The 26,830-nt window shown below is 37.8% G+C and overlaps 1 protein-coding gene across 5 annotated transcripts in view; it reads right to left on the minus strand.

The window, feature by feature from the left end:
• The window catches only part of SLC9A9 (solute carrier family 9 member A9), a 674,266-nt gene that overhangs the window by 469,606 nt on the left and 177,830 nt on the right, over positions 1-26,830 (minus strand). The window lies entirely within an intron of this gene.

Here is a 26,830-nt window from a genome sequence, read left to right on the forward strand (position 1 = left end):
TAAATCACGTACTCCCATTTACTTCTCAGGATGAAGGCAAACTATTTCTGTGCAACCAACTGAAGAAATTTCAATGATAGCATGTCATTTTCCAGACAGACCACTCTGATCCTTTTTCCCTTTGAAAGATAAAACATATGCAAATTATACTTCCACAAGCAGTGCTAACTGCTGCCCTCAAAATAACTTCTGGAAAACCTTTAGGTGCATAGCCATCACCTCATGTGGTCACCCCAGTGATATGGAAAGGCTAATAATCCCTTCACTGAATTTTCCATCTTCTCTTCATTATGTCTGGTATTCTGTTTCCAGCACCCGTGTCCATTACCAGTGGTCTCTGAGAGATCATTAAATCAAGAGGGATCCCTGTTTTCCAACTCCTTGAGGTCAGACGCTATGAGTCTGTCACACTATATATGTGCTGCCTAGAAAGGTGGGTGGCATTTGGGGTTCAGAAGGGATCTTGTTATAAGTATGCTGCTCAACAGACTAGCTATTTATTCATGACCAACACATCATATTTGGTAAATAAATCCTTATTAAATTAGGTAGTATTTAATTTGTATATAATAGTTGTTCTTTATTCCCAAAACAAAAAGCATCAGTTGTTAGTTTGTATAAAGACCACCGTCTATGAAAGAATGAATCTGTGATTGCTGATATAAATTGCTGGCATAAATCTGAGCTTCATAGTTACCCTGGGCTCTGCACAGCCAAATTCAATATTTCCTGTCATATTTTAGTGTGATGATTACATTAATGACCCCATTTCCTCACCCTTCCATTCATTTGCCCTGTCACTTTGCAGTGCCCTCTCATTCTGCCTAAGGCCTTAGCCCTGTGGCTTGATTGGCAAATAGGATGTTAGCAGACTTGGCTCAAGCAGAGGCCTGACAAGGGTTTTGCACAGTTCTGTTTCACTCGCACCACTGCCATCACCATGAAAACACATTCAGGTAAGCCTGTTAAAAGGTGAGTGGTAAGTGGCCCAAACCCTAACCCTAACCCTAACCCTACACCCTGAGCTTGCTTTGAATCCTCTTCTGCATCATGCTTTTCCTACACCTCGAAACCACACTTTCTCTTTATTCCCCTCAATGAATTTATACAATCCCTAACCATGTTAATGTTAGGGAAAACAAGTCCATATTGAATTCAGTTGCTGATACCAACCTAGCCTATTTAATGTTTTATTTCTTCAGTCCCTAAGGGATTCCTCTGAAACAAAAGCAAAATCAGGAGAAAACACCAGAAAACGTGAGAACTGTTTCTTTTCCACACGAGTACAAACATTCTCTTTTGCTATTTTCTAAGAGTAGCTTTGTGGCCCCCAAATCTCCAGGAAGCTATGCTAACTTGTAATTCCATGTGGGCTAACAAATAAAAAGTACATATAAATATACATAAATATAGCAACAAGTTACTCCAGTATTGATCTAAAAAGGTAGTACTCCACGAAAAGGTCAAGAAAGTACAGCCATCTGTGTTAGGTAAATAAGAGCATATGCTCTAGCTACAATTCAAAATATTTTTACCCCCAGTGTGGCACAAGGATGGATGATGTTTACATGCAGAATACATGCTCTTGAGTACAGAGATAAGATATGCCAAGAGGACAGTGAACTTTCTAGGGAGCTCGCTGCAACTATGGGCTCTCTTCCCCCAATTCAAGAGACGGTGTACCTGAATGCAAGTAAGCCTGAGTGCTTATGAATAGCCTGACATTTACTCTAATAGCCTTACATTCATTCTAACTATATAAAGAATATAAATTATTTCCTCATTGATAGTTTATCACTCATTATAAATTACTTGTGACATGTATTTCTCGAATAGGAGGACTCAGCCTCATAAACATATACATTTTTTACAAGTTAATTTATAAATTTGATACATTCCCAGTAAAAACACCTAGTTCTAGATGATTTTGGTATAAGATTATATACATAGTTCATAAGTTAATATTGAAAATAAACAAGAATAATCAGAAAAATTATGGGGAAAAAAGAAAGCGACGTTAGCCCTATCATACATTAAAACATATTTTATGGCCATAATAATTAAGATAGTGAGGTACAGATGCTTTTAAAAGAAGCAATGGATAAATTAGAATACACCAATCAGGAATAGATCCAAATAAAACTATAAATATGGTATATGACAAGTATAGAATTTAATATAAGTAAAAGAGACGTATTGTTCAACCAATGCTATAGGAATAAAGGGGTAACTATCTTATGTGTGGAGGCTGGCTGGAAGGAAGATAAAGTTAGAGACTTACATCATAACTATTATGTCAGAAATTGAAGACAGACCAAATAGTTACTACAAACACAAACAGACATGGAAGCACTTGAATTAAACAAGGAAAAAAATTTTAAATAACATTTAGACAAGAGAAAGCCTTTGTGATAATGACCTAAACCCCACAAAATAAAGTATTGATAACATCAACTGTATGGGTGTGGGGGGGAAACCTATCATAAACAAATAACAAAAATATTTGCAACTCACATCACAGCAGACTAATCTTGATGTACAGAGAGCTCCTATGACTCAATAAAAGACAAAACAGATAAAAGTTATGAAGAAGATGAGTCACTGAAAGGAAATATAAATGGATCTCAAACAAATTTTTTTTTCTTTGTCTTTTTGTGTTTTTTTTTTTTTCTTAAGCCAATCCCGCGGCATATGGAGGTTCCCAGGCTAGGGGTCGAATCAGAGCTATAGCCACCAGCCTATGCCAGAGAGCCACAGCAATGCAAGATCCGAGCTGCGTCTGCGACCTACACCACAGCTCACGGCAACGCTGGATCGTTAACCCACTGAGCAAGGGCAGGGACCGAACCCGCAACCTCATGGTTCCTAGTCGGATTCATTAACCACTGCGCCACGACGGGAACTCCGGATCTTAAACAAATTTAAAGATGCTCAGCCCTATTCACAATGAGAAATGTTAATATTTTTACCTATCAAAATGGCAAAGATCAGATCAAAAGGTCTATAGAATGGAAAAGGCCTCACCCATTATGTTCCACCTGGAGCCCTGATTCCAAGCACACATTATGTAATATTCCAGCTTGAACCTCTATAACAAAATACAATACACTGGGTTGCTTAAGCAACAGACATTTATTTCTCATAGTTCTAGAGACTGGGGCATCCAAGATCAAGATGCTGGTAGATTCCACTCCTGGTGAGAGCCCTCTTCTTGGCTTGCAGATGGTTGCTTTCTCACTGTGTCCTCATATTGGCAGAGAGAGAACAAGCACTGGTCTCTCTTCTTCTTCTAAGGACGCTAATCCTATCACTGGATCCTATCTTTATGTCATCTTCTAAATTTAATTATCTCCTAAAAGATCCACCTCCAGATACCATCATTTGGTATGGTATCTGGAGGTAGGTCCTTCAGAATACCATGGACCCACATGATAAGGCTTCAACATATGAATTTTGGGAGGGAGACACAAATAGTCCATACATCACAACAATGCAAAGAGGCAAGGGAATCTCATACCAGGCCTGAATTATAATGGCTGAGAGTACCTGTGGGGAACAAGAAAGCAGTATTCTCTATATAGAACCAATGTCCACTGAGTTTCAACCATGTTAAGGAGGAGGTTTTTTGTTTGTTTGTTTTGTTTTGTTTTTGTCTTTTTGCCTTTTCTAGGGCCGCTTCCCTCAGCATATGGAGGTTCCCGGGTTAGGGGTCTAAACGGAGCTGTAGCTGCTGGGCCTACACCAGAGCCACAGCAACACGGGATCTGAGCCATGTCTGCAACCTACACCACAGCTCACAGCAATGCCAGATCCTTAACCCACTGAGCTAGGCCAGGGATCAAACCTGCAACCTCATGGTTCCTAGTCAGATTCGTTAACCACTGAGCCACGATGGGAACTCGAAGGAAGAGGTATTTTTTATGATATTTATTTTCTTCTTATGACATGGGTGGTACTCTGATTCAATCACATATGGTGCATGGTGTGTACCAGAGAAGGGAAGTGAAGCAGTGACTAGATTGCCTTTTCATATTACCACTATCCTTATTAGTTACATACATGTACACACTGACAGACACCCTGACCCTACGGAGAGTTAGGTACCATGGGGGAAAGGCTGACATCTCAAGCTTGAGAATAAAGAGACTGAATGGAAATTTATCCTCTACAATGAACTGTCCCATTTCAGGCTAACTTGTGATTGAAAACCCAGGAAACTCCTTAATTATAACAGGAATTTTATTGACATTGGGATGGACTTAGTTAATAAGACATTATGATTTCTTTTCTATTCTGATTGCCATTCCTTGTCATGTTTTTGGCTGCGAAAGTAGCAGAAACTACTCAGACTCTTTTCTGCTATTGTCATCACTTTTCTGCAACCAGTAGAAGACTTCAACTTCTCTCTTCACTTACCAGAGGGTGGAGAAATGACCACATCCCTTTCCTAAATTAGTAGACAGGAAGAAGCAACCTCCTTTCCAGACTTCCATCCAGTCTGGGCAGCAAAAATAGAAGAGGAAGTGCTCGAGGAGAGCCAGACGGGCTGCTGAGACATAGCTGAGCCTCCAGCATAAGTATATGGGTCCAAGGCTGCTTCAGAGGATCCCCAGAGAGAGAGAGAGAGAGAGAGAGAGAGAGAGAGAGAGAGAGAGAGAGAGAGAGGGAGAGAGAGAGAAAGAGAGTGTGTGTGTGTGTGTGAGAGTGTGTGTGTGTGAGTGTGTGTGTGTGTGTGTGTGTGTGTGTGTGTGTGTGTGTGTGTGTGTGTTGGGGAGGCAGCAGAATGCTTCACATGAATCCCAGAATGGCACACACAAGATTCAGGCTGCTGGCAGCCTTGGTGAGACTTTGCTGCCAAGACACGTAAGATATACAGGTGAAATGTATATCCTGAAGTCCGGCCTATGGTGTCTCTGTGAATGCTAATTGCCCAGATAACATCCAGGAGGCCCCTTACCCCTGATACCCTGGTGTTCCATAGTCTCCTTGGACATGATCCCTGAGAGAGATGCAGTCAGCCACCCAGACAGGATATTAAAGCCTCAAAACAGAAACCCATTTTAGTAATAGGAAAGAGAGTCAAGGAAAATTTATTTCTGGTATACTCAAACTTATGGATTAAAAGACAGTATAATCAAATATAGATATTTGAGAAGAAAGGTTCTAGGTGGAAGGGCTTCAAATTCCAAGTTGAGTCATGTGTAGTTTATTCTATAAGCCCAAGGACTCCATGGTTGTTTCTGAATTTTCTCTCCACCTTGTTGTTACCTGAAGTGGAAGCAGGTTCTGAAAGGAACTGTAGCTCTTAAACCCTACTAATTAAATACTTCAAAAGGCCTTTTCACTTCAAAAGAAGAGTTCTGACCACTATTGTGAAGTGCTAATTAGCAAGCTGACTGGTTGTTCCAAAGTCTAGTTTTCGGAAAATTGTCAGATCAGAGCTGTGACTGGAAACATTAAGAGAGACATTACTGCCCCCAAGAGGTCCTAACCAACAGATTTTGATTTCAGAAGTTTGTCATTAGCTCCTGTAGTTCCAACAGCAAATTCCATGAAAATAAAGTTGATCTTCACTACATTAAATAGTAATACTTTAAAATTATCATTGTTGGAGACCATGGTGGGTTTTGAAGTTTGTTTTGTTCCACTTTTTGTTTTTTTAATTTTGAGTGTGTGCATGGCTCAAATCACTAGCTCTACTGGACCAAGAATTCTTTTTTAGTAGCGGTTGTATATTAATATTCGCTGTAACTACTCATATGCTACTAGTGTTTAAAAACTAGCTCTTTGGGAAGAAAAGCCCTGATTTTATAGCATTTGCCAATTTCTATGATGTAAATATACAAAGGCCAATTTCAAGCTACCAACGCGAAGTCTCTGAAGTAGAATTGGGAAAAAATGAACAACTGTTAGCACATTCTTATATCATATTTCCACCATACTGATAACAATCATAGATAATATCAAGAGCACAAATAAATAAAATGTAGCAAATATTAGGAAGTGATGATTTTAGTGTTTATTGAATTTGTTTTAATATAATTATATATTTTATATTCATGTAATTTAATCTTTAATAATGGTTGTGTTGGACAGTTGGTTCACAAATTCCTGAAATGTTAACCATTGGCTCTTGGGAACCACTATAAGCCATATTTCACTGTGCCACTGACTGTAGCCCTGTCCTTCCAATGGTGATTGCCATCTGCTAGGTGTTTTACAAGTGTTTGGTAAATTAATTGTTGTATTAGTTAATAAGTAACAGAGCCTAAAAGTCTTCCAAGTGATAATGAAATAAAAGATTCAGGTTTGTTTAAAATCAAGTAAGGGGTGGATGGGGCGATCCCCACATATAAGGCAAAATGCATATAAAGCAAAAAGGCATATAAGGCAAAAACTATGTTTTCTCAGCATCAGTAAACAATAAACCATCCAGTAAACTTCCACTTTTACTACTATGTAGCTTCCTTATCAACTCAACAGATGAGATTTAAACTCAGTAAGACAAAATGAGCCACTGTGAGACAATAACTTAGCCTTTCTGAGAAAGGCACCTTCACTGGTTGGGGGCCTTCACTGGTACCAGTGATGCCTTTCATTTTTAAAGTTGAGCCATGGGTTATAGGTGTTTATTTATTTTTATGCTTCATAATTTCATGTAGGTGTGGCATTCTTGTTAAGAGCATGGGTCAAAGACAGATGACTGGGGTTTAAACACCAGCTCTTCACATTTACTGTCCATGTGACATCTGTCATGGTATCCATTCCCGCTGGGCTGCAGTCTCCTCATCAGCAAATTGAGAACAACAACATCACCCGCTCTGTGGGGTGTACGTGATAAGTGAATGGGTTAAGATGTATGAATGGCATGGAATAAAATACATACAAAAAAATTGGCCTATAAAGTTAGCTGTTATATTATGATCATGTATATCATATTTATTATAAAGAGGAAAAGGTAACTTTTAAAAAAACAGAAGTTGAACTATGTATTGTTGCAATGTTCTCTAATTCTAATTTTTTTTTTTTTTTTTTTTTTTTGCTTTCTAGGGCCATACCCACGGCATATGGAATTTCCCAGGCTAGGGGTTGAATCAGAGCTACAGCTGCCAGCTTACACCACAGCTACAGTAACATCAGATCTGCAACCTATACCATAGCTCCCGGCACTGCCAGATCCTTAACCCACTGAGTGAAGCCAGGGATTGAACCCATATCCTCATGGTTCCTACTTGGGTTCATTAACCGCTGAGCCATGAAAGGAACTCCCACTCTGAGCCTTTTGAATTGTCCAAGCACTTGTGGACAAGTCCACCCCAAGGCTGGGTGAAAATGCCCCATTGTATCTCCCATCTCCACTCCTACCCCAAGACCCTGCCAGCCTCCTCTCATCTGCCTCCTTCGTTCATTTTCTCTTCAGCTTTCCCAGCTTCACAAGCCTCCCTGCGGCTCTCTGCCAGAGACTTTTGTCCCCACCTGGCCCAGGGCTGGTGACCTGGAGTTGGATTTCCCACTGCTAACTTGTGTGAAGGACCCCAAGTCTCAGGCCTCTGGTCTTATCAGCCGAAAAGAGTAGCACCTCCTTGGACCCACCCCTGCCCTGCTGGGGTCTTGCCCCTCATTAGCTCCTCTCTGAAGAGGGACAGGAAGCAAATAACATTTTTAAAGCCTGTATTTGCAAATACGAATAGATTGGAGATATGATTTCAACACTGGGAAGACCTTAAATTAACAGAAAGTAAAGAGGGAACGTATTGGACTAAATTCAGAGTTAATGAGGTTAAATGAAATGATGCTTCTATAGTGTCTGGCACTTAAGATGTATTCAATAATTAATACTTTCTCTGGGACACAGGAGAACGGAATAATAAATAGTTCACTTTTTTTAGGCCTGGCTAAATTATTTAACACCTCCAGGTAAAACTGGGAGGTTGGATTAGTTGATACCTAAGGCAATTCTGCCTCAAAAAGTCATCATGTATTTTCCCTTAAGCTAAATTTTGATTATACATAAAGCACAGAAACAAGAAATAACAAACCTTGTTGAGTCAGTTTAAAACTGTTACATTGTGATTTACAAATTTTCCCACCAGAGGGCACAATACAAAAGCCAATGGCTGCCGAGCTACAGCTGGTGTATCATTTACCGCATATAAATTCTTTCATTCTGTTGATTTTGGAATGGAGTTTCAGCTTCCTAGGTGGTGATGGTTGCCCCCTCCTGTTTAACATCCATTTTAACATGATCCACACTCCATTCTTCACATGTTTAGGGTTTGCCTGAGCCTGAAATTCACAAATAATTTCACCAGAATGGTTTTTCACATCTGCTTATTGAAACAAGCCTTTTTAAAGTTCCAACTTTTCCTTCCAATAGTCAAAAGATTGTAACTTTGAAATCATCTTGAAATGTAAACTTACAAGAAAACACTGCAGTGTCTTTAAAGACTGCTGAAATCTGGCTTCATCTCTGCATGGGTATTAGCCATCAGAAAGCAAGGGTGCAGGTTTATCATTTTGTTTTGTGCTCTGAATCTAGTTTATATGCAAATCCATGTTCTAAATAAAATCTCCCACCTTCAAAATTTAAATGCATATTCTTTAAATCTAAAACATCACAATTATATAATATGCTATTATTTTCTGCTTTCTTAAAGCAATATGTGTCTATTTAAAGTACTAGCAGTTTGAAAGAATTTTAATACATACAGCATTATTCCTATCCTTTAAAAAAGCTGTTATAAAGATTACTAATAGATCTTTTTGTATATAATATATAGTTTATTGTTAGATCTTTATATATACACACATACATACGTGTGTGTGTGTGTGTGTATTTGTGCCAATTGTTAAATTCTTCTCCATCTATTCAAACCAAATTTTGTTAAGGGAGTTTCCCCTTAGTATTGAGATGCTTTTCATAGTGAATTAATGGACTTATCCAGTAAAGCTGTAAACTAGGAAGAAAACATCTAAACATCTTGAAAAAAAATCTGAACAGCAAGGTGAGTGATAAAAACAAACTCTAAAGCATTATAAAGTTAACTCTTGCATTCTAAAGAATATTACTTGTAATATTTCCCCCCTTTTAAAAAAGGATAGAGTAGGAAAATGCCACTTAAAATAAAAGCTATTTTCCATAACTATACTTCTGCTATAGACTATGGATTTTTAAAAATTGTGTAACTGGAGAAAAAAGACTAAAATTTAAATTGAATAAGCAAAAAGTCTCATAAATATTATTAGATATTAAAATTGAAAATTATGAGAGATCTACAAGGGGGAATACTTTTCTAGATGAGAATTATTTTCAGTTATAAATAACATTCCAAAGCAAATTTTATTTCCCCTTCAAGATGAATAAATTTCACACCATGGTAGGAATGTTGCTTCAACTGAGGAAAATCTTTTCATACATGTTTGTTATTTTAGAAAGAGAGCAAATTTTGAACACTTCCCATCATAAGAATTCTGTAAACTCACCTAAGGGAGTGTTAAGATATATTCTCAACATGAAACCTTTTTTTTTTTTTTTTTTTTTTTTAAAGAAACCACTCAAATTTCAGGAACTGAATATCTCTCTGGTGAAAGATACATCAGCTTAGCTCTTTGGGGTATCAAGGAGGCCACTACAGGGCATTTTTGTCACCTCTTCCTTTGTCCCATTATCTTTCTCTCAAAAACACTAGGCTGGTCTTGGTTGGTGTACCCATCACAGAGATCATGCCAGAAACTCAGTTCTAATGGGCCCCTCCTGGAAAACAGCCACTTTCATTAAAAACTGTTACCTGAAGCTCAGCTACTTTAAATAAACTTAATATGGAAAGATTATGGTAGGAAGAAATGTAGCTAACTGAGATTTCAAATATCCACCTGAATTGCCTCCCTTTTCTCCCTGACTCTAATAAAGGAAATTCTGAAGCAAAGTTTATCTGAGTTAAACATTTTATATTTTGTAACCAAAAATCTCCTTCTAGGAGTTCCCGTTGTGGCTCAGTGGAAACGAATCTGACTAGCATCCATGAGGAAGCAGTTTCCATCCCTGGCCTTGCTCAGTGGGTTGAGAATTCAGCGTTGCTGTGAGCTGTGGTGTAGGTCACAGATGCAGCTCTGATCTGGTGCTGCTGTGGCTGTGGTGTAGGCTGGTAGCTTCAGCTCCAATTCAACCCCTAGCCTGGGAAACCATATGCCATGGGTGTGGCCCCCAAAAAATTTTAAAAAATTAAAAAAGAAAAAAAAAAAAAACCTCTGTCTATAAAAAAAATAAATGCCATCTCTTAAAAATGCTTAAGTAATTTTCCAATGAAGCTTAATGAAATTAAGATTTTTTCTTAGTATGATGGGAGATAATATGGGGAAAAGAATATGTATGACCAGGTCACTTTGCTGTATAGCAAAAATTGACCCAACATTATAAATTAACTACACCTTAATTTTAGAACTTTTTTTAAAAAGACTTGTTCTGAGAAACTAGTTATCCACCTAGTGAACTTTAAACTTTTTTAAACCATAACCTAAAAATGATTATCTAACCATTTTCTTTTCCTATATGAAATGCCCCTATCATAAGGAAGTCTCTGAATTGATCTTCCTGAAAACTGCTTCTCAAACTCTTTGTGGTGAAAGATTATTAATTAATTAAATAATGTTATTATTATGATTTCCAAACTATTGCCATTGATGCTTTTATAAAATGCAATAAAACAAAATGCTGCATAAATTTTATTTTTACATTACACAAAAATGCAAGTCCAGATATTTTATTTTGAATTCAACAGATATCAAATGACTGTGAATACTCCTAAACACTTATTCTCGGTTTTATAATTATTCTACCCAGTCCAGTAGCACCCAGCTCACAGACCAGCGCATGTCTACAGACAATACTTTGAGCAGTGTTGTACTCATGGCCTTTCCTCTTATAGCAAGGTTGTAAAAAACTTGATATGTTCTTAAAATTACATTGTCTGAAGAATACTAACACTGTTCAAAATATGTTTCAAAGTAACTAAATAACTATGAATGACTCAAGATTTAAGTAAAGTCCATTTCATCTTGTGAAGTTTTAAAACAAAAATCCCATTACTATTACCGAATGCCGAAATTCTCCAATATGAGAGGAATGGAGTCAGAGAATAGCTTTTGGAACTGTATATCAATGCCTAAGCATGTCCCTTGTAAATTTATCCACCTGGGATGTAGGGAGGAAGAGAAAAAGGAGGGTTAGAAATCATGTGGCAACTATGTAAGAAAATATCTTTTAAAATAGCTGTATTTTCCTAATCTGATAGATGGAAAGTTAGTTAAATTTAGAAGGAAAAAGAGAAAAGCCTTTGGAGAAACTTCTGTACTTTTTTTCCAACAGGAAAGCCAATTTCCTTACAAAAAGTTATGCATTAGAAGAAGCCAACCTAAACTGCACATCAGTGGAAGTAATAGAACAGTTGAATCTAAGTAAAGATTAGAGACACAGCTCCTAAAAAGTATAATTTGGGCTGCAATTGAGTGGGTTAATTCTGGTTGACTTGCCTGCTCTGTGTATGTAATTTCCTCTCGAGATTACCTAAATATAGTCCTCCAACTTCTGTGAGCACAGCACTACTGCTAATGTAGGACTCTTGCAATGACATGAAATTACACCTCCAGTGTTCTTTACAGTTTCATTGGATTTATATTCATTTCTGGATGTGGCTCAGGGATATCATTTGCAGGAAATCTCACACCCCAGCTGGCTTGAGAGGCAATTAAAATAATAGATGTAAAAAAATTAATTAAAAATTAAATGTGTGTATGTATGCCTGTGTGTGTATGTGTATCCATATGTATATGTGTATATATACAGTGTATGTAATGTACTGTTATTATTTATCATGTCTCTTATCAGTCTCAAATTTCACTTGTTGTACTGAGTAATCAATAAGAGAGTAGGCTTTAAGGGTAGAACAGGCCTTTAACCAAGGCTGAAGAGCATTTGAAGAGATCTAGGAATTCAAAAAAAATTAGTTATCATCCCCAGTTTTGACAAATACTAATAAAAAAGTATTTGAGAAAGTAATTTAACTTCTCTAATATTCAGCTTCTATCCATAAAGTAGGATAATTTCTGCCCCTACCTATCCAGTATGGTTGCTGTAAAAGGCAAATGAATACACTTCATGAAGAAGGTAAGGAACTATGGAAATGGTACCTTTTGCTCATATTTCTAACATTAGAGTATCATTCCTAAACAGGCCATTTTAAGGTGAATTGGCAAATAGTCAAGAAATGTGTAAAAATAGGTTGTAGGTACCTATTATCCAGTGGCAATGATCTTCAAGATTAAACTTGCTCATTGAAGCTAAAACAATGATGCCATCATTCATATTCATGATTCTGTTGATAATGTAGCTTGCCTCTTAGAAACCTTTATAGCTACCTGTCTTGCAGTGGGAATTAGTAAATAAGGGTGAAATAGAGCAATAAAGCATCTCAGAGCTATAATAAGATTGACTTCTATTCCTTTCATTGGGGCCATTTCATTTTAATGACATCAGAGTGTAATTGGTAAATCAGGTTGAGTACCTCCCACACTGATAGTGCTAAAACCCTTGGACCAGAATGTTGGGCATTTCTCACTAAGATGGCACGGTGTGCTCAACTAACAGTAATCTACCGATTATCTTCTGCATAACATGCATACAGTATTTGACCCAGACGTGTGCAGAGACACAGGTAACTATTTAAGTCTGGTGGATATAAATTATAAAATTAATTGATTTGGTTTAGTTTCAATGATGCCTGGGTAATATGGATTACATACAAGTTAAAGACATCTTGATTCCTATAGTCTGTTCTTACTAAATCCCTAAGTAAGGTTTTGTTTGTTTGTTTGTTTTTAAATAACACATGTCACTTTATTAAAGTAGATTTTGGAGGTGTTCTTTAATTTTATCCTTTATGACAAGCTATTGTTCAAAGAAAAAAAGATGGATCCTCTCCTGGCAGAGTTCAGCCACTCTCTGCCTCTGTTGGTCAGGTTTTCTGAGTTATTCTGTGATCAGATTCACCCTTACTCGTCTAGGCTTCAAACCCAGTGCCATCACCACAATCACGTGTGCTCAGCCTGACTCACTGAGGAGAAAGTGCCCCCTGGGGAAATTGTTTTTTTTTTTTTTTTTTTTTTTTTTGCTATGTTAGGGTTGCACCAGTGGCATATGGAGGTTCCCAGGCTAGGGGTTGAATTGGCACGCTAGCTGCTGGCCTACACCACAGCCACAGCAACCCAGGATCTGAGCCACATCTGCGACCTACCACAGCTCATGGCAATGCTGGATTCTTAACCTACTGAGCAAGGCCAGGGATGGAAAGCACATCCTCATGGATCCTAGTCAGGTTCATTAACCTCTGAGCCATGAGAGGAACTCCACCCTCTGGGGAAATCTTATCTGGACTTTGCTGACTGTATTTAATCCCAGTGTAAGTAAGGTATTAAATCTCAATACCAAACTGGAAGTACTACATAGCAAATTTACCTAAGACTTTTGTTAATATGCACATTAGGATTCAGGAGGTCTGGGATGAGGCCCGAGACTTGGCATTTCTAACAAGTTCCAGGTGCTGCTGCAAGTCCAAAGATGTAACTTAAGTTGCAAGGACGAATTTGGCATACAAGCTCTGTAGTCAGTCACTCCTTAGAAAAATTACTTAATATAAGGCTCACACTTCTCACTTACAAAAACGGGAATGATAGAAATTATCAATCTTTACTGTTTGTTGTGAAGATTAAGTGAGATAATAAATGTAGGATGGTGAGTTCAAGGCCAGTAACATAGAAAATGTACCAGAAAGCTAGTTTTTGTTGTAAATTTTGTTATTTCTACTATCTTGTTGTCAACCAAAGGATATGCATTTCTCAAATCTTTCATTAACTCATTGATTCACTTGGAAATATAGTTACTGAGTCTTATTAAAAGTAAGGACATGATAACCAAGAGGTTCAAGTCTACTAGGGAACATAAGATAAGGATGGAAGGGGATAGCAGATGAAGTCCAAAATGTTTTAGATCTGACAGTCAAATGCAATGAGGTCCTTTGTGGCACAGCAGGTTAAGGATCTGGTGTTGTCACTGCAGTGGCTTAAGTCCCTGGCCTAGAAATTTTAACATGCTGCAGGCGCAGCCAAAAAAAAAAAAAAATCAGAGTGAGCTTATGGTGTGGTGGAAACCAGAAAATTGACAGTCACCCATGATGGCCTTTAGTTGTCAGTTGCAGTTCGCAATCAGTTCTCAAACCCAACCAAGTAGTCTCCAGGTTTAAAGTACCATCACCTCCTAACCACTATCTTGTTTTCCTCCTTGATCTGCTTTTGTCCATCCTCATATTCCAGTTGGAGTGAACTTTTAAAAGCACATATCCCCTGTTTAGCACTTGACAGCCTATAGAGCTACATCCGAACTCCAGAAGCAGGTCTCAAGTCCCTGGGATAAATTCTCTCCTCACCCTGTGTATCTCCTCTTGCTTCCTTTCCATACTCTGGCCTCTCTGGACAAAAGCCAAAACTAAAGTTCCAATTTGCTGCCTGCCTCCCACATGCTATCCTTTCTACCTAAAACATCTTCTCCCAGATCTTTGCCTGGCTCTCTCCTTTGAAGTACATACAAGATCTTAGGTTAGAAGTCATTTCCCCAGAAGCCTCTCCTGCTCCACTCAATGTGCTCTCACAGCCCTCTCTACCTACCCCTTTACAGTTGTTGTCACACCAGACCCAACCCTCAAGCAGATCCTCCAAGTCACTGATGTCTTTGTACCATTCACTTCTCCTTGCTCACACTCACTGCAGTTGTGCTTTTCCATGTGTTTGTGTGACTCCCTCATGAATGTCTGCCTTCCTTGTAGACTGTAAGCTCCAGGTCAGCTGCAACTACACCATTTTCTTGATGGCAAGATGCTAAATTCCAACACTAAGAAAATAAAATGTTGAAAATAAACCTATGTACAATATAATACAGTATTTTTAGGAAGAAACTGAATACAATTTGTGCAAGACTCTCCATGAAAACTTTTGATCTTTATTGGAAGACTTAAAACCTAAGTAAAGAGAGATATCAGAATTTAATAACAGAAAAACAATATAAATGTCAGTTTTCCCTAAACTGTTCTATAGATTTGATGCACTTCTAATCAAAAGGCCAATGCAGTGAGTCAAAGAATTTGATGAGATGATTCTAAAATGTTCATAATGAAAGAAAAAGATCCAGAGAGCTCAAGAAGAATTCTACTCAAGAAGAATATTGTAGGGAGTATGTGGTAGGGAGGGGGTGATATTGTTCCTATTAAATAAAGAGTTAATTACTAAAATGCAATGGTAATTAAAATAGAGTGGTATTGTCATAGGGCTAGACAAATTGATCATGAGGAAGTCTGACAACACTAAGCACTGATGAGAATGTGGTGTAATGGAAACACACAAGCTGGTAGGGAAACATTTTTTTGCTCCAAGTTCATTGCTTAAATACTGTTTGACAAGGGCCCATGGTGACTTGCACAAAAATATTCATAGATGGAAGCAACTCCATCAATAAAGAGAATAAGTAAAATGTGGAATATTCACACATTTGCGTATTATCGATGAAAGTGAATGATGAACTACAGCTGGAAATTATAACGGATGAACCTCAGAAAGATCATGAATAAGGGGAAAAAAGGAAATGGCTTGATGACATAAAGTCTGATACTGTTTCTATAAACTTTGAAAGCATGTGGAAAAACTATAAATAAAAATTCAGCATAAAAACCTCTGGGGATGGGGGAAAAGAGAATGGGGAGGAGCACAGGTAAGTTGGACAGTTTTGGCAGTGTGGTTTAAAATTTAGTGAAGGATTCATCGGTTTCCATTTTTAAGTTAATCTTCAAGGTCCTGAAAAGTTGCAATAAAGGCCATGTGGCATAACTCTTTAACCTTATTCCTGCTTAAACTGTTCAAGCAAAATGAATAAGCTGTCAAGATCAAGCTTTAGTCATCTCCAAAGTTTCACACTTTCCCAAAGCACCACCATCATCCAGACAAACATGGATGAAAGCCCGGCAGCTCGACATGACAGCCCTTGACAAGGGATGTGCAGCCATAAAATAAACCTCAGCAGAAATGTTGCCTTTACAGCTAACATGGCCACACCTTCACCTCCATGTTCTCTGCATCACTTGTGGGAAAAAGAGCAATTGAAACTCTCAAATTAAATAAAACTTTCCCATAATTCTCCACTCTAGCTGAGCAGGGCTCAACTTTCCATGAATGCCCTTTGCTTTGGTAGCATAAAATCTTAGTGAGCCATGCTCTCTATTTCCTTTGAACTTTATATTTTTCCATAAAAGTTTTATATCCAAACATAGAACATTATATTTCTTGTGAAGGCACTTAAGTTATCTGGGTACATATTCATTGTTACTGGTTTCAAAATATCGGAAAGTGTAACTGAGAAGGCTAGCAAGTGAGCCCCTCTAAGCTTGACTTAATTCTCTATTATGTTTTCCTTTTGGAGCCATAGGTTTTATACCATATTTTGAGTCCCCCTTTTTAAATGCAATCTCTTACCTTGATATCTCTGAAGATATTTTGTAATTCCTACCTATGGTAGATTATTTGCAAAGATGACCACAATAACTCTTCCCATCCCTATATGCCTACCCCTTTGTAATGTGACTTTATCACACCCTGCATCTAGAACTGGAGCCTATTTCCTCATGCCTTAAATCTTGGCTGCTTTCATGACACTTTGACCAATGCAATGCACTGAAAGTGATATTGCAGGACTTCTGGGACTGAGCCTTCAGAGTCTTGCACTACTGTTCCCATCATCTTGGAATGTTGCCTTGAGACCACCAAGAGAAAAGGCCAGGACTAGCCTCCTGGAGCTGAGAGTTTGCACAGAACAGAGCTGAGTTCCCTAGACCAACCAGCTAACAGTCACAATTAGCTACCAAACATCTGAGTGCTCCTACATTGGACCATCCAACTCCTGTCAAGCCCCAATGACTGTGGCGACATGAGAGACCTCGGATGAGAACCACAGAACTGCCTAGCTGAGTGTGATCTAAATTCTTGAGCCACAGAATTGTGAAGTAATAAAACAGCTGTTGTCTTACATCATTAAGTTTAGGGAGTGGTTTCTTATATAGCAATTGATAACTGATATATTTTCCTTATTATCTTTTTAACCTTTTATCTGCACAGGCTATGGGGTGTGTGTGTGTGTGTGTGTGTGTGTGTATGCACGCGCACACGCGAGCGTGCATGCACATGTGCATGTGTGTGTAGAAGCTGAGCTACATTTACTGTAGCTCCTCCATCATATTTTGGTCAAATTAAGAAAAATGTTTGACTTTGTGCCCCAGGGTGCTGAAAAATGAAGGTAAACTAGGTAATTCCAAGACTTGAATATTTAATTTAAAAGGAAACCCATAGTTAGAACCTTTAGGATAAGTTGTTTCATGATGATATGGATCAGGTGAATGTTTTTTCAGAATAGAGTATGTTTCAATTATTTTTATACTTTTTATTATTACACATTTCTCTTTTTTCATGTCAACCATCTCTCATATCATTTTGTTCCTTCTACATGACTTTCAACATTTCCCTTCCTAATTTGGAGTTAGATTTTATCTGCTTTCCTTTTTGAGTCTTTCAGAATTTGTCCTGTCATTCTGATTCTCGACAAGGTTGTGACAGAGGGACTAAATTGGTGTCTAACATATGTGGCTGTGACGACTTTACTTCCTTTATCTCCAAACTACCTCTCTGATGTTTTCACAGTCCCCTCCATTCTATCTTTTGTTTCTTTTCTTCATAAACTTTACTCTCCTCTCTGCTGCAGGAAACGAGCCCATGCCTGCTGTGATATGGATATGAGAAACCACACCGCTAAGCAGCTCAGGCTGTACTTGACAGATTAGAGATTATTTTATTTTCTTATTTGGCTGTGTCAGGGCAGTGGTGTATTTATTTTTCTCTTTGATGCCAGTGACAACTATTACTATGCCAGCTCTGAATCCAGAGAGTAAATGAGTGAGAGGAGAGTGGGGCCTTTTAGTCTGACTCAACACAGGCCCGTCCCCCCCGCCCCCCGCTGCCGCCTCCCCAGCTCTGCTGTGTTGCAGTCTACTGAAAATGGAATCTCAGAGAACAGCAGACCGGAGTCTCAGAGAACAGAGAGAAAAACATGGTTGGGAAGGAGGGGAACAGAGAAGGGAGAAAGAAGGGAGAAGGTGAAGATAGGAGAAAGGAAAAATATAGGGCTTTGTGGTTGATAAGAATTAACCAGGGGATACTGGCAAATACACTCTTGGTGCCTTTGTATCTCTGCTACTGCCTGCCAGTCGGAGTTATTCTTACTAACACATACACAAAGTGAAACAATAGAAGAGTCAGGTTTCCCAGAAATTGAAGTAAGCAGTATAATCGAGCTGCTTAAACTTATAAAACTATTAAATAGCTCCTTCCACTTATTTTTTCTTTTGCTTTCCTTCTAATATAATTGATACATGAAAGAGAATGTAGAGAAGACATACGCAAGTTACAAATTATAACAGTATATTGAATACCTGGAAACCCACTCCAAGCCATGAGCCAGAATATTACCAATAACTTATCCCTTTCTGTGTGTTTCTTTCCATCACATTCTTTTCCCTCTTTTCCAGAAATTACCACATTGCTGAATTTTTTTTTAATTCCCTTATTTACTACACACACATATGCACATATGCATTCTCACCTGTATGCATGCATGCTTATACAATATTGTTTAATTTTCATAGTTTACAAACATTATAAAAATGAGGTTATGACAGACCACTGTAAACCAGCTATAATGGAAAAAAATCATTTTAAAAATGAGGTTATATTACATGTAATTTTATGGGGCTTGATTTGTTGATCTTTATAAATATATATATATATTTTTCCCCCCACTATACAGCAAGGGGATCAAGTTATCCTTACATGTATACATTACAATTACATTTTTTCCCCACCCTTTGTTCTGTTGCAACATGAGTATCTAGACAAAGTTCTCAATGCTACTCAGCAGGATCTCCTTGTAAATCTATTCTAAGTTGTGATGATAAGCCCAAGCTCCCGATCCCTTCCACTCCCTCCCTCTCCCTCCCTCCCTCTCCCATCAGGCAGCCACAAGTCTTTTCTCCAAGTCCATGATTTTCTTTTCTGAGGAGATGTTCATTTATGATTTGTTGATCTTATGTTTCCAAGATTCACCTACATTGTCATAAGCAATTTTATTTCATTGCTCTCCACTGCTGTGCAATATTATATAATATAAATTTATTTTCCTTTTAATGAAATGTTTTTGCTATTTTGAACAATGTTGCTACTAATATTTTTTATACCTGGTATACATGTGCATATGGTTATAAGGTATACAAATATGTTCAAAGTATATAAGAATGTATTTATAAATGTTAAAGCTATATACTCATAAATATATACATTGGAATAAATTTCTATTCAAGAGTAAAACACTAATAATAGAAAAAATGCTCATGAAGATGGGTATCCTTTTAAGGTATAAAGACTTATTATAAAGCCATCATAATTAGGAGGGTATGTTTTTGGTGCAAGGATAGACTACAGACCAATCGGATAGAATGAGTACTTGAGAAAAAGAAACCACAACACATCGAACAGGGGACACAGTAGATTCTGGGGGAAAGTGGGGTTAAAAAACAAATGACGTTAGAATAATTAATTGTCCCTTTGAGGAGGAAAAATTCAATTAGATGTCTACTTCATATTATACACAAAAATCAATTCCAGAAAATGGGCTTACTGCAAAAGGCAGACTTTAAAACACTTTAGAAGAAAATGTCTTTCTGATTCTGGGCTATGGAAGAAATTATTAAATAAAATTTTAAAAATGCTAACCATAAAAGAAAAAAATTTATAAACTGACTACATTAATTTAAGAAATTCTGTTCATTAAGAGACATCATGAAAAAGTAAAAGCACAAGACACAAAGTGGGAGAAAATATTTGTGGCATATGTAACTAAATTCAGATTACCATGTAAAACATAAAGAAATCAAGCAAATAAATTAAAATATGATAAAACAACTGATTAGAAAAATGAAACAGAAACTTTGGTCAGGTGTTATATGAAAATATAATCAACTTCATTAACAGTCAAAGAAATACAAAACAGACCACAGTATAATTTCATTTCATACTGATTATGTTGCCAAAAAATTAAGAAGAAAAATTGGTATAACTACTTTGGAAATGATTTTACATTATTTTGTAAAAATGAGTATTTATTTTTAGACCCTACCACATGGCAGTTCCACTTCTAGGTATGGATACAGAGAGGCCAGCAAATCTGGGAACACAGACAAATATGTAATAGCTGGTTTATTTTTATTACATTATAGTATATGATAAAATAATGGCATGCGTATTTCCAGACTTTATTATGGCCACCCTGAATACAGTCTAGAGATTTCTTTAGTTCTAATTAAATATGGAGATATGTAAAATCCTTCCTTTCCCAACTCTCTGTTTAGGTTCTTGAAAAACATACTCGTTCTCCATCAACAGTAATTCCCATGCAAAGCTGAGGAAACAATGAAATCTATGAAGACTTTCTCCCATAAAAAATTTGTGGATAATTTAAGGGAGTTGGTTGCTTCCCTGAAGTCTTTCTATGCAGCTTCTAAGGGTCTGTTTCCTGGATTAAGAACTCTGCTCTAGGAGTTCCCTTTGAGGCTCAGTGGTTAACAAATCCAGCTAGGATCCGTAGGATGCAGGTTTGATCCCTGGCCTCGCTCAGTGGGTTAAGGATCCAGAGATGCTGTGAGCTGTGGTGTAGGTCACAGATGAAGCTCAGATCCTGCATTGCTGTGCTATAGGCTGGCAGCTACTGCTCCAATTCTACCCTAGCCTGGGAAATTCCATAAGCCACAAATGCAGTCCTAAAAAAAGCAAAAACAAAAAACAAAAAACAAAAAACAACTCTGCTCTAGGCCATTCTCTTTCCATTGTTAGCACGTAAGGCACTGAGATCTTGCTTGGCTTCCATCTATGGACTGTACCTCTTCAGGATTTGGTTCCAGGCCCTTGTCCCTTCTTCCAGGTTTAGGGGTCAGAATTTTAAGACTATTGAACCCCCCCTTACCTTATCCCATTTAAGGACAGAGAAGTAGTGATTCCAAAACCAGCACTATGGGCGCTTAGGCCTAAAGGTCCCCAGGTTAGCAGGCACAATGATACAAGAGGTCAGAGTGTCAGGCATGCTTCTGTGGTATATTAAGAAGCCCAATAGTAAAGTCAATATTCCTGAGGAATGTTGAAATGAATAATATGAACAACCTCCCATTTCTGAATCTAGGTTTTCCTGAGTGAGTTATCCAGAGACCAGCAACTCTAAGCAAGCAAAAGGGATTCATACCATCCTTCCAATACCTCCAGTAAGAAAAGACAAGCTCCTCAGAGCTCCCGTTGTGGTGCAGTGGTTAATGAATCTGACTAGGAACCATGAGGTTGTGGGTTCGGCCCCTGCCCTTGCTCCGTGGGTTAAGGATCCGGCGTTGCCATGAGCTGTGGTATAGGCTGCAGACGCGGCTCGGATTCCGCATTGCTGTGGCTCTGGTGGAGGCTGGTGGCTACAGCTCCGATTAGACCTCTAGCCTGGGAACCTCCATATGCTGTGGGAATGGCCCCAGAAAAGCCGAAAAGCAAAAAAAAAAAAAAAAAAAAAAAAAAAGGACAAGCTCCACTTCCGCTTTTCAATTATATTCACAGCTCATTTTTAAACATTCAGATTTTTTTATAGTTGCTAGCCATAATAACAAATGTAAGAATCTGAAATTACTGAGGATTTGGTTTGACTGGGAGATATAGTTATTAATTGCAAAACACTACAGGAAATGTAAGGCATCATATCATCTTAGAAGGAGGAGAAGGACAGGAGATTCTAAGAGTGTCTGTTCTGAAGTCAGACTGGCTGTTATTTATTACCATTTACTTACTGTGTACCTTGAGCAAGTCTCTCCCTCAGCATCCTTGTATATGAAATAAGTATACCAACAGTATGTATCTCATAGGGGCATTGGGAGAATAAAATGAGGTAATGTGTGTAAAAACCATAGGTCAGTGTCTGGCACATGGGATGTGATTTAAAGCATGATCTATTCTTAAAATTTAAAATACACTCTTTTCTTCATCATTTAGATCTGCATTCCTTTTTTCAAATATTATTGAAGTCATGGCATTTGTTTTAATTTCTCATTATCAGGGAACTAAAAGGGTATAATTTTCATTGTTTTTAAAGAGGAAGCATTTTATGGTTACTAATGAATCCTTAGGACACAAAAACGTACGTTCTGACAGTAAGCATTAGTTAGGTTGCCACTGTGATGACAAAACTGTGTTGCCGTAAGAATGGAGACATGAAATCAAAGATAAAAGAATAGTCCCCAAAGGTAGAGAGATGAATAGAGAAAAACATGGGTTTTATTTAAAAACAGTATTTAAAATATTTCTTAAGTGATAAAAGGAGGGAGAGGACTAGAAAAAGTAGTTGAATTCTTTAAGAAAAATCTATCCTTAAAATTTTTTTTTAAGATTTCTTTGACTTTATTGGCCAGGGAGATATTGTTAAATTTTCCCATGTAATATAAAAGGTGATTTACATCTAATTTTTGAAAGAAAATGAAGTAAATAAAACTAAAGAAAATCATTTAAATGGACTCAATGATCTCAAGATCTCAGATATAAAGTATCTGAGTCCAGCTCTAAAACCAACCTATGGGAGTTCCCGTCGTGGCGCAGTGGTTAACGAATCCGACTAGGAACCATGAGGTTGCGGGTTCAGTCCCTGCCCTTGCTCAGTGGGTTAATGATCCAGCGTTGCCGTGACCTGTGGTGTAGGTTGCAGACGCGGCTCGGATCCTGAGTTGCTGTGGCTCTGGTGTAGGCCGGAGGCTACAGCTCCAATTCAACCCCTTGCCTGGGAACCTCCATATGCCATGGGAGCGGCCCAAAGAAATAGCAAAAAGACAAAAAATAAAATAAAATAAAATCAACCTATGGCTGATTAGATCCAGTCTTTACCTATGGGAAGACCACGGCCAGTAGCTGAGTTTTCATTCATGTTCCACTATCACTCCTCATGACCTTCACATTCTCATAAATTTCTGATCCTGGGCTCCACAGCTATCTGTCAGCTCACGCTCCAGCTTTTCAGTTCCAATATTCTCTTACATTGCTCTGCAAAATTTACTGTCCAACTTGGAAACTTGCACCATATTCTGCACACCCACCACGACTAATGTACTTAATAATATGGGAAATCCAACTACTTCGTCCTTTTGCATTAAATGAGTGCCCAGAATCTACCTCCTTTATAAAATTATTCTCAGAGTCCAATCTAACTGACTGTCCTAAGGCCCTCCTTTTCCCATTCCATGCAAGTATGAGTATAAATTCAGGCATCCCTTCTTCCCCTTAAAAATGTGATTATTTTTGGATGGGATTCCCCAATTAAAAAAAAAAAATCTCTCATGTCTATGAGAATTTCTAAGGGAATAAATGAAGAAGCATGTGGCATGTTAGTAAATACAGACTGATTTACACCATTTTATTTTTTAGTTTAATATTTTAAAGTTATTTTTAATGATATTAACAGATAGAAGTAAAGCACATTTTTGACATTAAGAATTTGACTCTGGAGCCAAACTATTTAGTTATTAACACCAGCCCTATTACTTACACTGTATTATTTTCTCCAAACTTATGCTGTCTCAACTGTTATGAGGATAATAAAGGTATCTTCTTAACAGGATTACTTGGAGGATTAAATGAAATAATCTGTGTAAAATACTCTTTAAAAGGCCAAAGTACCTATCAAGTACTTAATAAATGTTTGTTGTGTTGTTCTTAACATCATTAATTTATCAGAAACATGTAACTGGTCATTTTCTAAGGTTTAAGTGCTAAGTTTGAGTGACTCACACAACAAGATTCACCCAATTATGAAAGAGTCAGTTTGGTCAAAATTTAAGTGTATACCTTTCCTTTGGAATTTCTGAAATTGCACCTGGAGATCAAACAGCATGAAAGTAAATTATTGTTTTTCATCATACAGTACCCCAAAATATTGGACCTGTCAATATTCTTTCTCTATTTGAGTGTGAAGTCACCCACCATCTTGCAGGGGTTGAATCCAGGGGATACCTACACCTGCCCCACTTGACTTCTCATGTGTTAGACACGGTCCACCCTCCATCTACCTCTTCCTTTGATCACCAGACACATTCCCTGATGATTTGCTTCCTGTTTCTTGGGCCCAGTACTTCTTAGTCCTTTGTGGGAACCTCTTCTGTTCCTTCAAATAGTGCTGTTGCCCAAATACCTTCCCTTCTTGCTCCACACACTTGCCCTGGATGACCCCATTCTCTCAGGATTTCAACAAGTTGATGACTCCTTACACACCCTTACTGCCACTGCCTGACACTAGGCCCTCATCACTTGCCAACATACCCTGGAAGGATAGGAAATTCCCTCTTAAGTAGTCCCCTCACTGCCTTTTCCCCACTTTAAAATTTGTCCTTCTAAAGGCCACCAGAACAACCTTTGTAAAGTATAAATCTTGTAGTTCCCATCGTGGCGCAGTTGAAACAAATCTGACTAGGAATCATGAGGTTGCGGTTTCGATTCCTGGCCTCACTCAGTGGGTTAAGGATCTGGCGTTACTGTGGCTGTGGTGTAGGCCAGCAGCTATAGCTCCAATTAGACCCCTAACCTGGGACCCTCCATATGCCATGGGTGCAGCCCTAAAAACCAAAAAAAAAAAGGTGTAAATCTGACCTTGTTACCCTCAAGCTAAAACTTGTAAAAATTTCCCTTACCTTGGCGGACAAAATCTTAAAATATTTACACTATCTATCCTTTCTGCATTTTAATCTAACGACCCACATTAAGAAAGCACCCTGCAAGTTTTTGTTGTTCAAACAAAGAAGACAGTTCTAAAAGTTTTGCCAGGGATGCACTTTTTATTCAAATCACTTTCTGTTATAAATTATTGATTGCAGCCTTAAGAGTCAATTAGAATAGTTTCTCAACTACAGTAAATATGTATCACCAGGTCTCTTGAACTGAAAATTTTTAGAACAATTAACACAATGCATGTGTATGACACACACACACACTCTGTACATTGTTGTGCTTTACAAAATAGATGTGTAGATTTGTAATGATAGTAAAAGCATATTATATAAATGCATACACTTAAGTATACTTAAAATCAGTTATGCAAAGGAAACAGGGTAGTAATGAAACTGATTATTCCATAAAATACAGCATAGTCCACAAGTTTAGAATCTGGATCTATTATAAACTTTAGATTTCCATATTATAGAACTGCTAAAGATCAATATTTGCTGTAAACTGATAAACAGCTATTAAGAGTCCACACATATCAGATTCTGGCATCAATGTACAGGAACAATGATTAGGGATGTAAAGGAATTCAAGAGAAATTGCTCAATGAATAGGATGGGATTATAAATCCTATTGGACCAGGAGCAGAAGTTCTGAATTTTTTCCTGACCAAGGTTCTGCTTCTTGTAGATGATGAGACTAAAACAATTAATTGGCCTTTCAAGATGTTACATTTCTCATCTTCAGAAGGAAGGGTTTTAATTATACAGATATGCAAGGCCCTTGTCAACTTTGAAATTTGAATATTTGGCTATGGCATACCCACAGAACAGAAAAGCCATCCCCTGAACATGCTTTGAGAAGGAGCAAATCTACTGTGACTCTCCATCACAAACTGTTAGTAGATCTCTTAGCTGTCTAGACTTTATGCAGCTCCCCAGTCTACCTCTGCAAGCTTCTAGCCACAGGTGTTAAAATCCTCAGGTTCCTCACTCCCTTAACCATGCTAGACACTTTTATATAATGTAGCCTGAGTTGCTCTAGGCTTGAATCAATAAAAATTTAACAGAGAATTCAACATAAACCATCCCCGCTTTCAGGTCCAAATAATAATAGCTCCTTAGCCTTCCAATGACACATGCTAAACACTTCATAAGCAAAGGCTGGATGAGTGAATAACATGTGTTTTTAGATTCAGTTTCTTGTGTTAGAGACATACAGCTGTATGCAGTAAAATTCCAGGGTAGAGACTTGGCTGTTTCAGAAAATGTAAGACATCCACACCATCATAGTCATAGCTGCTGAACATGTTTTCTGCAGTGGAGATTTAATGTATTGGATAGGATTATAAGTGAATTGGATTGGCTTCACTATTTTGTACCACATTTTGCTTTATGATGAGCTGCAAGCCAGAGTCTATATAGTTATACTTGAAGCTTAGCAGCATAACTAATAAAATATAATGAGAAAAAAACAAGTTTGCATTTGACAGTGTATTGACTGAAAAGCCATCCTGGCATTAAATAACTCTGCTGATATTTGGAGATGTCTGTCTCGGACTGCTCTCTTATAAACTTCCCCTTAGAAAGAAAACCCTTGACATTTGGTTACTTTTGCACTTCTGTCAAATATAGGTAAGGTCTTGCAAAGAAGACGGAAAAAAGAATGCAAAAAAAGAATGCAATGTGCTTATCTGTGTTATTTAAGCCCCCCCTCCAAAGGCAATGTACTTCACATAACTCAAGCCAAATTATCCACATTCTAAGTCAGAAGTCCAAAACTCAGAAAGTCCAACAATCTAATTCTAGTTTGCTTTGATGTGAAGCCTTGTATTTGTCAGAAGACATGCGAGCTTTGAAACTGTGTCAGAAAAATGTTTAAAGATGTGATATACTGAAAAAAACGACAA

This window comes from Sus scrofa, chromosome 13 (assembly GCF_000003025.6).
Source record: "Sus scrofa isolate TJ Tabasco breed Duroc chromosome 13, Sscrofa11.1, whole genome shotgun sequence".
NCBI lineage: Eukaryota > Metazoa > Chordata > Mammalia > Artiodactyla > Suidae > Sus > Sus scrofa.